This window comes from Stegodyphus dumicola, chromosome 5 (genome assembly GCF_044657685.1).
Source record: "Stegodyphus dumicola isolate Sdum_Otavi_A_Nest chromosome 5, ASM4465768v1".
Lineage (NCBI taxonomy): Eukaryota > Metazoa > Arthropoda > Arachnida > Araneae > Eresidae > Stegodyphus > Stegodyphus dumicola.
In genome coordinates, this window is record NC_140772.1 from 145,900,742 (window position 1) to 145,913,492 (window position 12,751).

A 12,751-nucleotide genomic window follows, 5' to 3' on the forward strand; every position below is an offset into this window, starting at 1 on the left:
ATTTGTTTCTGGTGAATTTTGGCTCAGGGAGGGAGGAGAAAACAATTACAGACATAATGAGTATTATGCTTAAAATAAACATAAAAAAGTTTGTATCACCAATTTATCATTAATGACATTGAGTTGTCAAACTTAAATGCATTTACTTGAGACATCACTACCAAAATGGGTTAGAGCTTATTTCTTTAGCAACAGACAGCTATAGACGTCCTATTAAGAGATATTCTTGTGGTAGACAGACAGAATGTGCACACACACATGATACGTTTTTTATTTGCACATCTAAAATATGTATATCCAGAAATATATAAAATTTTCATCATGGTAGCTTCTGTAATTTTAACATTCCTATACATTAAAAACTGGCTTATCATTTAATTCTGTTTTATGTATGAAGATACTGTTCAAGAAATAATTTTATTAAACAGTAAGACTGAAAATTTGGTCAGACTTTTTGAATTAATCTTTCTATAATTTTTCATTAAAGAAACATTGATTTTTTTTATATGGCTGGTTAAAAGAGCTAAAGAAAAGAAATGTCTTATTCATTTACTGCTTGTGAATGGTACAGCAATATCAGAAACCCTTGGGATTGGGGCATGACACAGCAGTCAGTTCCCATACATATGATGCCACATTGCTTGTAGCATTACCTACTGTTTGCAAAGTGGCTATCGTTCTGTTTTCTTTAATGGTTTATAGCAGGGGTTCTCAACCAGTGGTACACGTACCACTGGTGGTATGCAAGAGAAAAATAGGGGGTATGCAAAGAAGCTAAGTATTTTTAACTATTAAATTCAAAAATTAAAACCCCAACATCCTAGTTGAGTTTTTTTTCTCTAACACTTGTAAATTTATGCAAGAGTGGTGGTGTAGTAGTATTTTGTAGTGGTGGTACTAAAGGTTTTCAATTTTTGTTTAGATGGTACACACTCATCAAAAGGTTGAGAACCGCTGGTTTATAGTAGAGACCAGGGGTTGGCCTGTGAGCCAAATCTGACCTGCAGCCTGCTTTAATACAGCCCATAGCTTAATATTGTATTTAAATAAAAAAATTTTAATGCAGCTGCCAGTAATTGGGTTGAGAAGTTCTAAAAAATAACTATTGGGATCACATCTTTGCATTTATAATCTGCCGTTGCCATAGAACAAATGTTGCCAGTTTTCTCAATTTTTCTTTAGTAGTACATGTTGTATTGTTTGTCATGTCTTTTGGTGTTTAGTGATTATCAGCACTCTGTGTTGTTTTATTATTTTCATTTTATTTTACTTATTACCAACTACTCTCATTTCACTCTCAAGACCTTGGAAAAGTGGAGGTAAAAGGTGGAAAGTGAAATTTGATAGTTGTGGTATTAAAGCAGAATGAATATTTGGCTATGAAATTAAATGATAAAGTATTGTGTTTATTGCATAATATAATAGCTCTGTGAAAAGCGTAGTTCCTTCTGTGAAATATATATCCTTACCAAACTAAGCACTCAAAACAATATTTAAAGTTCACAGAAAATGAATGATTGTTAAAACTGGAATGTTTAAAATAGAGTGCTTCATTACAATATGATTTATTTGCAAAATTAAAAATTTATAATGAAGCAGTAAGTAACTTACGAACAACTCATTTATAAGCTGCCAAAAAAGAAAAAAAAAATCGGAAGGCCTTCAGATTTTACTTTACGCCCAAAGAAGCTTTTTTTTAACGTTTTCTGTGTTACCTGTATTTGCTAAATATCATGTTCGTGAAGAACTTGAACCATTAAATTCAGTTTAATGGTTCAAGTTCAATTCAGTTTAATGGCAGTATTGCAAAATAATTTTGAAATGAGTATATCTTTGGAATTTCTGATACACAGTCTCATGCCCTGGAGATAAAATTTTTTCCCCCATACAGTGTTGCCATTGCTTGCTTCGAAATCATTGAGTTTGTTAATACAAAGTTCGTTAAAGTTTTACAAAGTATGAAATAGATAATAAAACAAATTCCAAATTCGGGCTTCCAGATGCCCATATTCAGGTGGAAACTTCTGTTATTCAAAATTTGATGGCTCTAGGTATCGTTGTTTTATCATAGTGCAAGAAACATATATACATTTATGCAAATTCTTCATTATTTAATTTCTTTAAATATAATACAGGGCTCTAATATTTTGTGGTAGCAATTTGAAAAGTAAACTGACTTCAACGTAAAAGGCCAAAAGGCTAATGCCCTGTGGGATAAAAAGAGATAAAAAAGATAAGAAAAAGGAAAAAAAAATATGTTTTGATGATGAATTTATTAAATCATGTTTGTTTGTGATAGCTGAAGAAATGTGCCCAGAGGAAATGCATTTGTTTTGATCTGCCAGCCATTCGACGAGAACTGTTAAAAGAGTTGAGCACATTATTAACTGCATTAATAGTCAATTAAAAGACAAAGCAAAAATTTTCATTTTTGTTGGCTGTTGATGTATTGAAAGACTTTAGTGACACAACCAGATTGCTGCTGTTTATTCAAGGAATCAATATTGAGGTGACCTAAGAATTAGCTTCTGTGAATGATCTGCATGGAACAATTACTGGGAAAGATATCTTCAGGGAAGTTGAGAAAACACTAACACAGTTTGTAGTGAAATGAGTTAAAATGTATCACAATTGATGTAGGATGGGAAAGTATTAGTTGGATAATTGTGAAGAAGCTAAATGTTAAACATATCTGGGTAAAATCCTTGTATTATTTATTTGCGTACTGTTTGCGAGAAACACTTCAATCTGTCATGTCTCATTGAACTAGTTGTGTAAGCTATTTTATTCACTTTCATCATCAGTTTCATGATTTTTTTATTAAAGCTAACAAAGTGAAAGGTTATGATTTGCTCTACCATACAGTAGTTTGATGTGTTAGCAATGGAAAATTTTTTTTTGAGACTTTTGAAATAATTGAAATTTTTCGAAATGAGAAAAAGTGTCCAACCACTATTATAGAACATTGAATAACTATAGAAATTATGATTTCTTACAGATATCGTGGGATAGTTTAACAAATTTAACTTCAAATTACAAGGAAAGGCTTGTAATTTAAAGTTAAATTTATTAATTTAACTGTTTGTTATTTTTTCTAATTTAAGTTAAATTTGTTATTCATTTCACGTATGGCCCAACAGCGGCCGAGCGGTAAAGTCGCTGAACACTGGTAGTTCGGTCCAAGGTTCGAATCCCGCGAACGGGCTGGCTGCATGGGTGTTTTTGTGGTTTTCTCCATATATAATGTATATACGAGCCAATCTACCCTTAGAAAGTCCTCCATGAAGGTATCCCTCTCCTTAGGCAGCCCTAGTGTGCTTATATTAGCCCTAGTGTGCTTTACCATAATTAAATACAACACAATACACCATTTCACCTATGAGCATAACTGCTATGCTCACATGTGAAATGAATTCTGTCTGTCTTATTGCTGAAAAATCACGTTAAATGAGTTTAATTGTTTTCCATACTGTAAAAGTGTGAAATCTCCATTCCCCCAAAATTTGTGACAGGTACATTTTGTGAACATAAGTTACAACAATGTTTTTTGGATCTTTTGCAAGCGCAAAGACATCTCCATATTTTAAAATCCATTTGCTTGTGCAACTGAGGACCTTCAAATGCAAGTGATTGATCTGCAGAATGATGATATGCTAAAAATGATGGTTGAAGAAATGGATCTAACTCAGTTATATGAATACCTTTCAGATGATAAATATGATCATAGGGAAACAGACTTCAGTACTGAAGATCCCGAGTTCAAATCCTGAAGAAGGCATGGATGGAAATTATCTGTCTTCTCATAGAAGGTAACAGTGTCTGCCTATTAGATGCCTCCGTAATAAAATGACCACCACTTCTGGCCTTAGTAGTGGCAAAACCCTAAAAATGGCTCGTACCCGCCATTAAAAAAAAAGAGAAAATCATATTAATGTCAATTTATATCTGTATTTGGGATTACTTACCAATGTGAAAGGAAATTTTCAAAAATGAAGTGTGTATAGTCGCAGCTCAGATCATTATTAACAGTTGGCAGTACTAACTTGGAAGTACTAACTTCGAACTTCAATATGATAAAGTATTATCTTGAAAAAAACAATTGTATTCATCACATTAGTATAAAATTTTAACTTATTCCATTATATATTTATTAATAAACAAAATTATTTTATTTATTTATGAATTTTTTTAGGGGGGTGGTGTAAATATTAGCAAAATGTGCATAACTATAAAAATATCACTTCCTAAAAAATGTTTTAAACTTTTTTTTTGAAGCCTACCCAGCCCAAAATTTTTGTGATCTGGCCCCTTGTTTTTTTTTGAAAGTTTGCCAATCTCTGGTATAGATTGTAATAGTTCAATGAACAATGTGCATGGATTCATGAATGGTGTGCATCCATCTTTTCTGATGAATCATGATTTTTCATACAGCCGCATGATAGTCATGTTTGTATTGGAACTGATTGTTGGAGTCATTTTACATTATCATATCAACTGAGCACCTGTAATTATGGTATGGGATGTGCTACAAGTCCCATTTGCATCTGTTATACATACCTAGTACTTTTTTTAGCCAATATTACATTGAAGAGATGTTAGAGCTTCCAATAGACCTAAATGTTGAGATCACTTGTGGAGTCAGCTACCAGCAAAGTAATATGTGATTGCATGCTTCACACATTTTGTGACATTGTTTCAACAGATAGCATTTTCCATATCTTTTTTAGGCAGTATGTTCAGGATATTTTTATGGATTTAAAACATCTGCTCTGTCATTGGCCAGAGGCTTGGGCAAAAATAACCACTAATAACTACAACAGATGGACTTTGGCAAAGTGTTAATGCTTCATGGATGCAATATCTTTAGTTGATACCCAGATTTAACTCCACTGTATGCCAAGTCACATAGCAGCAGTTATTGCTACCCATAATGATTATTCACAGTACTGAACTTTAGGTGTTCTGAAATGCCAAACAGCATGCAAGTTTAATCATATCATCCATGTAATTAATTTATAAAATAAATATGAGTTTTTATTTTATATGCATTATGTCACTTTCAAATCCAGCAGTTTATTTTTGTGCCTTTTTTCATGAGTTAGTTCCTGATATCAATTTATTCCACTTGTTTTCTTTATTAATAATTTTTTAAAAATATTTTTTTATAATTTTTTGTATTATTGTTCTTTTCTTCATAATACATTTTATAGGTTCTTTCAATGTGAAAATTCTTAATGCTGGTGCTTGGGCTAGAGGAAGTGAACGGATACAAGTATCATTGCCTCTAGAATTTGAAGATTTTATTCCTGAAGTAGAAGAATTTTATAGACAAAAACACAGTGGTCGTAAACTTCAGTGGTATCATCACATGTCAAATGGCACTGTAAGACTTTATTTTTTCTCCTAGTTGTATATATACAACTTTCTCACATTTACTCTGATTAGGAACAGGGATTCTAAAACTTATTTAGTTTTGTACCACATAAATAAGAATAATATATATATATATATATATACACCATTATGTACCAACATAAATATGAGAAAGTTACATATTATGTACCAGTATATGGGCCACTTTGTATTCATTTTGACCATTCATTTAAATCTTTTGTGTAAAAATTTTGCTATAAAAATAATGTAATATACCATAGTTTTTGATAAATCCTGCTTTAGAATATTGCTATTATACCAAGACTGTGCATAAATTAGAACAATATATTAGTCATAACATGTGTTACTTTTAAAATTTGTCAAGTCTATCGACTATTAAAAATATGAAAATAACAAATAATGGTATTTTAGCATATAAATATATTATAATATATTGGAGAGTTCAGACTATCTTCCATAACTGTTAATATTCAGAATGATAATTAATTCTTGTTGGTAAGTGAATAAGCACAAATGCAAGTATCATAACAGAATAATTTTATAAATGTAACTTACAGAATGTGAATTTAGAAAAACCTACATATAACAATTTACTTTACATTACAATTAACGATTTACTTAAGATTATAAAGTCACAGTGATGGTCATAAATAGCATTATGGAGAAATATCTTTTTAATTGTATTATTGCATTGGCAGAACTCAAGTCATATTGATGGTAATAAGTAGCATTGTGGAGAAAGTTAAACTTCCTAGTGTTCTTGCTTTGGCAGAGAGAAGATTCAATCTTCTGTCATGTGTGAATGATAATTTTACTGAGAAGTCTCCCATACCAACACCTCCTAGAACTAACTCAAGGCCACGGCGCGTTTCCCAAGAGGAGGTGTGACGTCAGTGTCAGTAGGGATTGTATTTCATTTAACTCTCCCCACCCAGGACTGTGGTGGGTGGATTTCTGGAGTTTTGACGGTCACTTGGTCAGAAATCGTCCATAAGAACAGTCGACATTTTCTTTCTTTTTTCAGATATTTCTATATTATAAGTATTCCACTTTATTATTTGTTTTTCAAATTTTTGATATGGTTTACACATGCTGTGTACCTAACTGTAAAGGGAAATATCCAAATGGTCCAAAAGTACAGGTTTCTTTTTTCCGAAAGAGAAAGAATTCTTAAATAAATGAATAAAGGCGATTCATAGAAGCAATTTCAAGCCAAAAATATTTTCGAAGGTAAGTTGCATTTTTTTTTTTTTCCCTTTAATGAATAAGTTTATACTTATCTGTGCTTTAAAAAGTGCTTCTGTGTTAAGTATGTTATAATTATCATAAACTAAAGCGAGTACATACATTTATAGAAAGTAAACATATTTAATCTTATTGTAAGTCTAATAGTGATTATATAAGTATGATGATTAATTTAATTTATAGCAGATAGTACTGTTTATCATCATGCTAATCGTTCAATCTATAGCAGATTGCATTCTTTATCGTCATGCTAGTCAATTTGTAGTAAATAGCATCATTTACCAAGTTAAGTAAATTAAACAAATGTGTGACTTAAAAGTAGGATTAGATTAAATGTAGGATTAATAAAAATTCAAAATGGTAAATACATTTTGTATGTTGCAAAATGCTTGCATTTAAATATCTCGATACATTTGTCACAGGAACAGCGTATTTATTAAAATCCGAAGACCTTGAAAAATCTTGATAATATATCTGTAACTAATACCAATTTTGTTTCTGATGTTAATGCGAAAAAATACGCTATTTAAATTTTTGTGAGTTCATGCCTGATATTCTTAAAATTCACTTAATATAACATAAATCATTAAATATGAAGTTCTACAAAATCTTGTATTTAATTCTAGTTTAGATAATTAAATCCGATTATAACAATCTTTGCATGCAAGTGTTTCGTATTTTTTGTAAGTAAATAATTAAATTTATGCAACACTTTATTTGACAAAAGAATTTTCTATCTAATTAGACATTATTCTTCAAAACTAGTACCTGTTTCACTTTATACAATTAATAGATAAGTATGATTTTCTTTCTATTAGTCGTGAATAAACATTAACTTATATTATTTAGTAGAATAAACAAACCAAAATATGAATTTTTACCTGCTACAGGGAATGTATGCATTTCTATATATTTGCACGTATTAAAATTTACGAAATTCTGAGTTTCATTTATTTTTTGTCAAAGGTATTCATTATGTATTCCCTCTTCATTTACTTGTATAGTGCAATATCAGTGCAACTTTTCTATGTGTATATGTTAAAGTTCATGAAATTTTTTTATTGTGTTTTGATTTTTAAATTTAATTACTTCATATATATATATATATATATATGTTAAAAATCCTAAAATTCTCTTTCTTCACCCCAAATATATTATTTTAAATTGTATATTTTGTATAGCAGTATGTCGAAGCAATTTTTTTTTTCCCAAAGAAATCGAATATATTGTCATACATATATACGCATGCATATACATACGTATGGAAATAAAAATGTATGGCATCATATTTCATAAAGACTACAATTTAAGTTCTTTCTAAAGATAGAAATGTAGTCTTTATGAAATATGATGCCATACATTTTTATTTGATGAAATGCAGTCTGTGATAAAAAAAAAAAAAAAAAGCAATATTTATTGTTTCCCGTTTACAGACAGTTTTGAATAATTTTGAATTGACTGTAAAGACAATTTCGATGATTTTCTTCTTTTCCTTTATTGGAACAATCCTTCCTCTTTTTAGTTGACTGATTGAAAATAAACATATACATGTTATCTAAAGTATTTCTGTATAAATTGTTTCGAATTGTAATGTATAATTTAGTGCATCCTAAGGGCATTATATGTTAGTAATTTTATTCGGCAGTAATAATGCAATGATAGTTGTGTTTTTCATTTGTTGTGTTCTACATTCCAGTTTAGGATTTGTTACATTTGCCTTCCACACAATAGTGCTAAATCATGTTATAAAATTTCCCTGTAAAGATCAGAGGTTAGCTATTTAGATCTATATCAGACCTCTATCAGAGATTTGATATTTGCCATTTAAAATGCAAAATAATATGCAATTCTCTCTGTGCACCTAATGTCTCAAATAATTATAAAAACTTATTTAAATCATTGCAAGCTTAGCGTTATTTGTTTCAAACATGAGTATTTATTATTATTCGGCAACATATGTCAAAAATAAGATATATTACTTATACTTATCAAAGATGTTTATTAGTCAAGGCATAAATTGTTGTAAGTATAATTAATATGACCCTTGACCAATAAACATCTCTGATTAATTATATTTGTTTTCAACTAATGATTTTATGTTGCTACATGATTCCAGGTAAATTAGCTTCATAATTTAAATCAGTTAGAATTTATCTCAATTTTTTAGGATCTATATCCTGCCTTCATGTCTTAAATTGTCTTTCTGTTTAATTATTGCGTAAAAATAAAATTCCGATTCATTAAGTGTGAAGTTTCTTTCGTTAACAAGAGTTTCTCAGCGCTTAAATTTAGTAACATCAGTAATAACTTTTAATGGAATTAAAATTTCTAGTTATTCGTATCAAAAACATTCTAAAAATAAAAATCTCGGTTCTTCACATTCTAATGAAAGCAAGGTATTTTCCAGATTTATAAACGATGAGAATTAAATATAAAAATTTCAATTTTTATATAAGCCTTTCAAATGGATATTTAAGAAGGCACCCTTAAAGTTGGCGAGGACGAAAGTATCCCTACTGCAGTGACGTCACGAACTGCGCGCCGTGGCCTTGAGTTAGTTCTAGGAGGTGTTGCCCATACTCATTTTATTCTCATTATTGGTTAAGTTTCACATATTGAATCCTTAAAGTCTTATGATTCTGTTATGGAAAACTGATTTTATATCTTTAATTTGTTAGAAATTTTACAGAAAAGTGTTACTTATTTCAAATGAGATGTTCCCACTTGGAAAATAGATAGATCCCATTATAACATAAAAGACACCCATCAAGATAATATTCCATTTGAAAAATGCTGTTGAAATCTTGAATTAAAATTTTAAAAGCAAAAATTTGTCTTTAAAAAATCATTAAAAACATCATCAGAATGTTTTTCCTGTATTTCTATTATTATCAGTGAACTTCTTTTGTTCCTTATTTTATTTTATTTATTTTAAATAGATCACTTTTAACAATGCTCTTGGAAAGTTTGATTTAGATGTAACTGCATTCCAAATGGCAGTTCTGTTTGCTTGCAATCAACGACCGCATGACAGAATAACATTTGAAAATCTACGATTGGCTACAGAACTTTCTGACGCTGAATTAAGAAGAACGTTATGGGTAGGTTTTATTCGTTTTTATTGCTTTTTTTTAATTTACTCATTTTCTTAAGTTTTGAAAATGGATGGATATAGGTTTATTAGTTAACACTACTGAACATAAATATATTTCCATCAATTAAAATCTACAACCACATGAGATTTTCATTAATTAAAGTGCACGTGAGAAAAAACTGTTAGAAAAATAAAAATTATATAAAAAAATATAAAATTATATAAAAAATTTTCCTATAAAATTTTAATAATCTTAAAGCTTTTTTTCTTAATTTGAAATGAGGACAACTTCTCTTGTTATTGTGTATCACTTTCATTAATAAGATTCATTCAGAGTATAAATTGATATTTATAGATTAATTAGTAAATGTGTAATTATAATCTATGTGCAGGTATGGTAGAATCACTTAAAACATTATTAGTATTGTTATATCAAGCTTGGATTTGATATTTGTAATGCAAAATGTTATTAAGAGACATACTTCTATACTTTACCCTTCATTTTTTCATATCTATTAGTGCTGATTCTGAAATGTATTAAAACTTGAGTGTAGTATTTGATTTGTTAATTTGATTCCTTAACTTTGTAATGAGTATTAATATATGATTTTTCTAAATTTTATTTTTAACTTTGAAAACAGAAATGCAAAAAGAAAGGATATCTCAATGCTTAGAAAAAAGAGTTCAGGGTGATTTTCTGAAACCAGCTTCTGTATATAACTCTGTTAATTTATACTTGTTAATATGGCAAGTAATGCCATTGAGGATGAAAAATACAGTCTGAATAAGAAATTATCTGTTTGCATATTGCTGAGAAGTAAGATTTAAAATTCAACACACTGACTATGATAAAAGTTGCATTGAGAGAAAGAAGGGGGAAAAAAAGTAGTTGTACTTCTGAAAATAAATTCCAAATTTAAAGAATAATATTAAGGAATTACATGAAACTATACTGAAGAACAAGCTGAAATACTGAAATATACATATACCTGCAAAGTACAAAAATATTAAATAATTCATTGAAAATATGTTGTTAAAAATGATAGTACTTGAGTAAGTTAAAAATGGTGGCCAGTTTATTTTGCTCTCATATTAACTCTTCAGATTGTTGATGTGTAATAATGAATGAGTCAATGCAAATGAATATAACTGAAGAATAAAGATGGATCTGCATATAAGATAAAATTAGACAGGACTATCATAATAACATGATATTCATTAATTTACAGAGTTATTTCTGTAAACATTTCGCTTAAAGGTATTTCTATAATAAGTAAATAAACATTTGTACTAGTTTTTTTAGGAGAAAAATGAGAATATTAGGCATTTAAAATTAAGTATTAGAGAAGTTTATTTCACTAGCCCAGTAACTCTAACCAGTAACCCAGTCAAAGTCAGCAAAATTTATTGCAAATATCCAGACTAAGGTAATTTGATAGATGAAATATAACTTGTTGTAAACATTTCCTTAAATTCAGTATGACGAATTTTGTTTATAAAATGAAAATCATTGATGTATGTGGTATTTGAATATTTTTGTTTGCATTTCTGAGTTTCCTGATATTGTTCTGACTATTATTATTGTAATAATATCACAGTATCACAGTGATAGTAACTGTCAAATTGTGACAACTTATCTGTTGCACTGAGAGTTTATGAAATCTCACGTGTACACTGAAAATGAAAGGCATTTATGAGGAGGGATTAGGAAGAAGTAAGGAACTAATGTTTGTTAGCAAAAGAAATCATAATTGTTTTGAATATTTTGTAAAGTAATTAATTGAACTTTATGAATTGGTTTGACAAACTCTGTTATTTTCAATTAATCATAAAATAAGCAAAGTATCAAAGACAATCATCATTTGTTAAAAATCATTGTCTCTAGATGAATATTTATAAATATCAATATATGCTAGGCATTATTGTTAGATTGTGAAAAATGAAGAATGAGATATATATTGATGCAGAGTTGTTGCTTTGTAGGTCTATTGTGGATGTGGGAGCAATTGCTATGTTGAATCTTCCCCTGTGTAGAAATTTCATGCATTCAAATGCATGCTACTGAATTCATGCATTATGTTTAGATCTTGTCACTGCAATGGCTGTCATTTATGTGTTAAAAAGACAGCGACATAATCTGCATGGATTTGGTGATTAAATCTCATTTCTTTCTCTTTTTCTTTTCTGCATTTATTGAAGCTTGACTTGATCCAAGAGACCGCAGTAGTAGGTTGCGTTGATGGTCTGACGTCCGTGTAAGAAATCTACCAGTAGGACACCCCTTCAATCCCCAAAACCATGGCCAACATTTTCCCCGCAGACATCGAGTTTTGGTTCGTACTTGCATGCTTTGATTCGGGGGTGTAATGATGCACCCATGTCTCATCACTGGTGGCAATTTTATGCAAAGCTTCCCCTTCTTCAAAACGAGTTCGAAGCAGTTGAGAAATGCAAACTCTTGTGGCTTTTTGATCATCATTCAGCAACCTTTGGAACCCAATGTGCTGAGATTTTTCTGAAGCCCAAATGCTTTCTGATGATTGATTGGGCACTTTCATAGCTGACACCAAGTTCTTCCGAAATTTGAAGCGATGGGAAACGTCGATCCCATTCGCTAAGCTCACGAACACGTGCAATGTTTTCATTAGTCACACTCGTGCGAGGATGACGGGGATGTGCTTGATTCGCAACACGTTCACGGCCTTGCTTAAATTGGTTGCACCAAACCTTCACTTTTGACCATGAAAGCGTAGCTTCCTCGAACTGGGCAAGCAGTCTGCGGTAAATTTCGGCTGGTTTCATGTTTTCACAGACGAACAGAGAACTTTATAATTATGTTTTCACAGAGAAACTTTATAATTATGTGTTGCTCCAGAGAGATGGGCACACTCATTGTAAGGGCACTTAAGCACTGGACAAGCTGGCTGATGTGGTTTCCCTACTCTAGGTATCCCCACCTAACGACTACAAATGCCCAATCACACACAAATACCCTTCCCCACTCTCAGCCAATAAAGG

The 12,751-nt window shown here is 30.4% G+C and overlaps 1 protein-coding gene and 1 long non-coding RNA gene across 6 annotated transcripts in view; one reads left to right on the plus strand and one right to left on the minus strand.

Annotated features, from left to right (window-relative positions):
- LOC146997279 (uncharacterized) overlaps nucleotides 1-12,751 on the minus strand; it is a 240,487-nt gene that overhangs the window by 178,392 nt on the left and 49,344 nt on the right. The window lies entirely within an intron of this gene.
- LOC146997280 (uncharacterized) overlaps nucleotides 5,213-12,751 on the plus strand; it is a 197,043-nt gene continuing 189,504 nt past the window's right edge. For all 3 annotated transcript variants that reach the window (XM_085816329.1, XM_085816328.1, XM_085816330.1), the window contains exons 1-2: nucleotides 5,213-5,383; nucleotides 9,579-9,740. The gene's annotated coding sequence lies outside the window, so the exon portion shown is untranslated. The remainder of the gene's footprint in view (nucleotides 5,384-9,578; nucleotides 9,741-12,751) is intronic.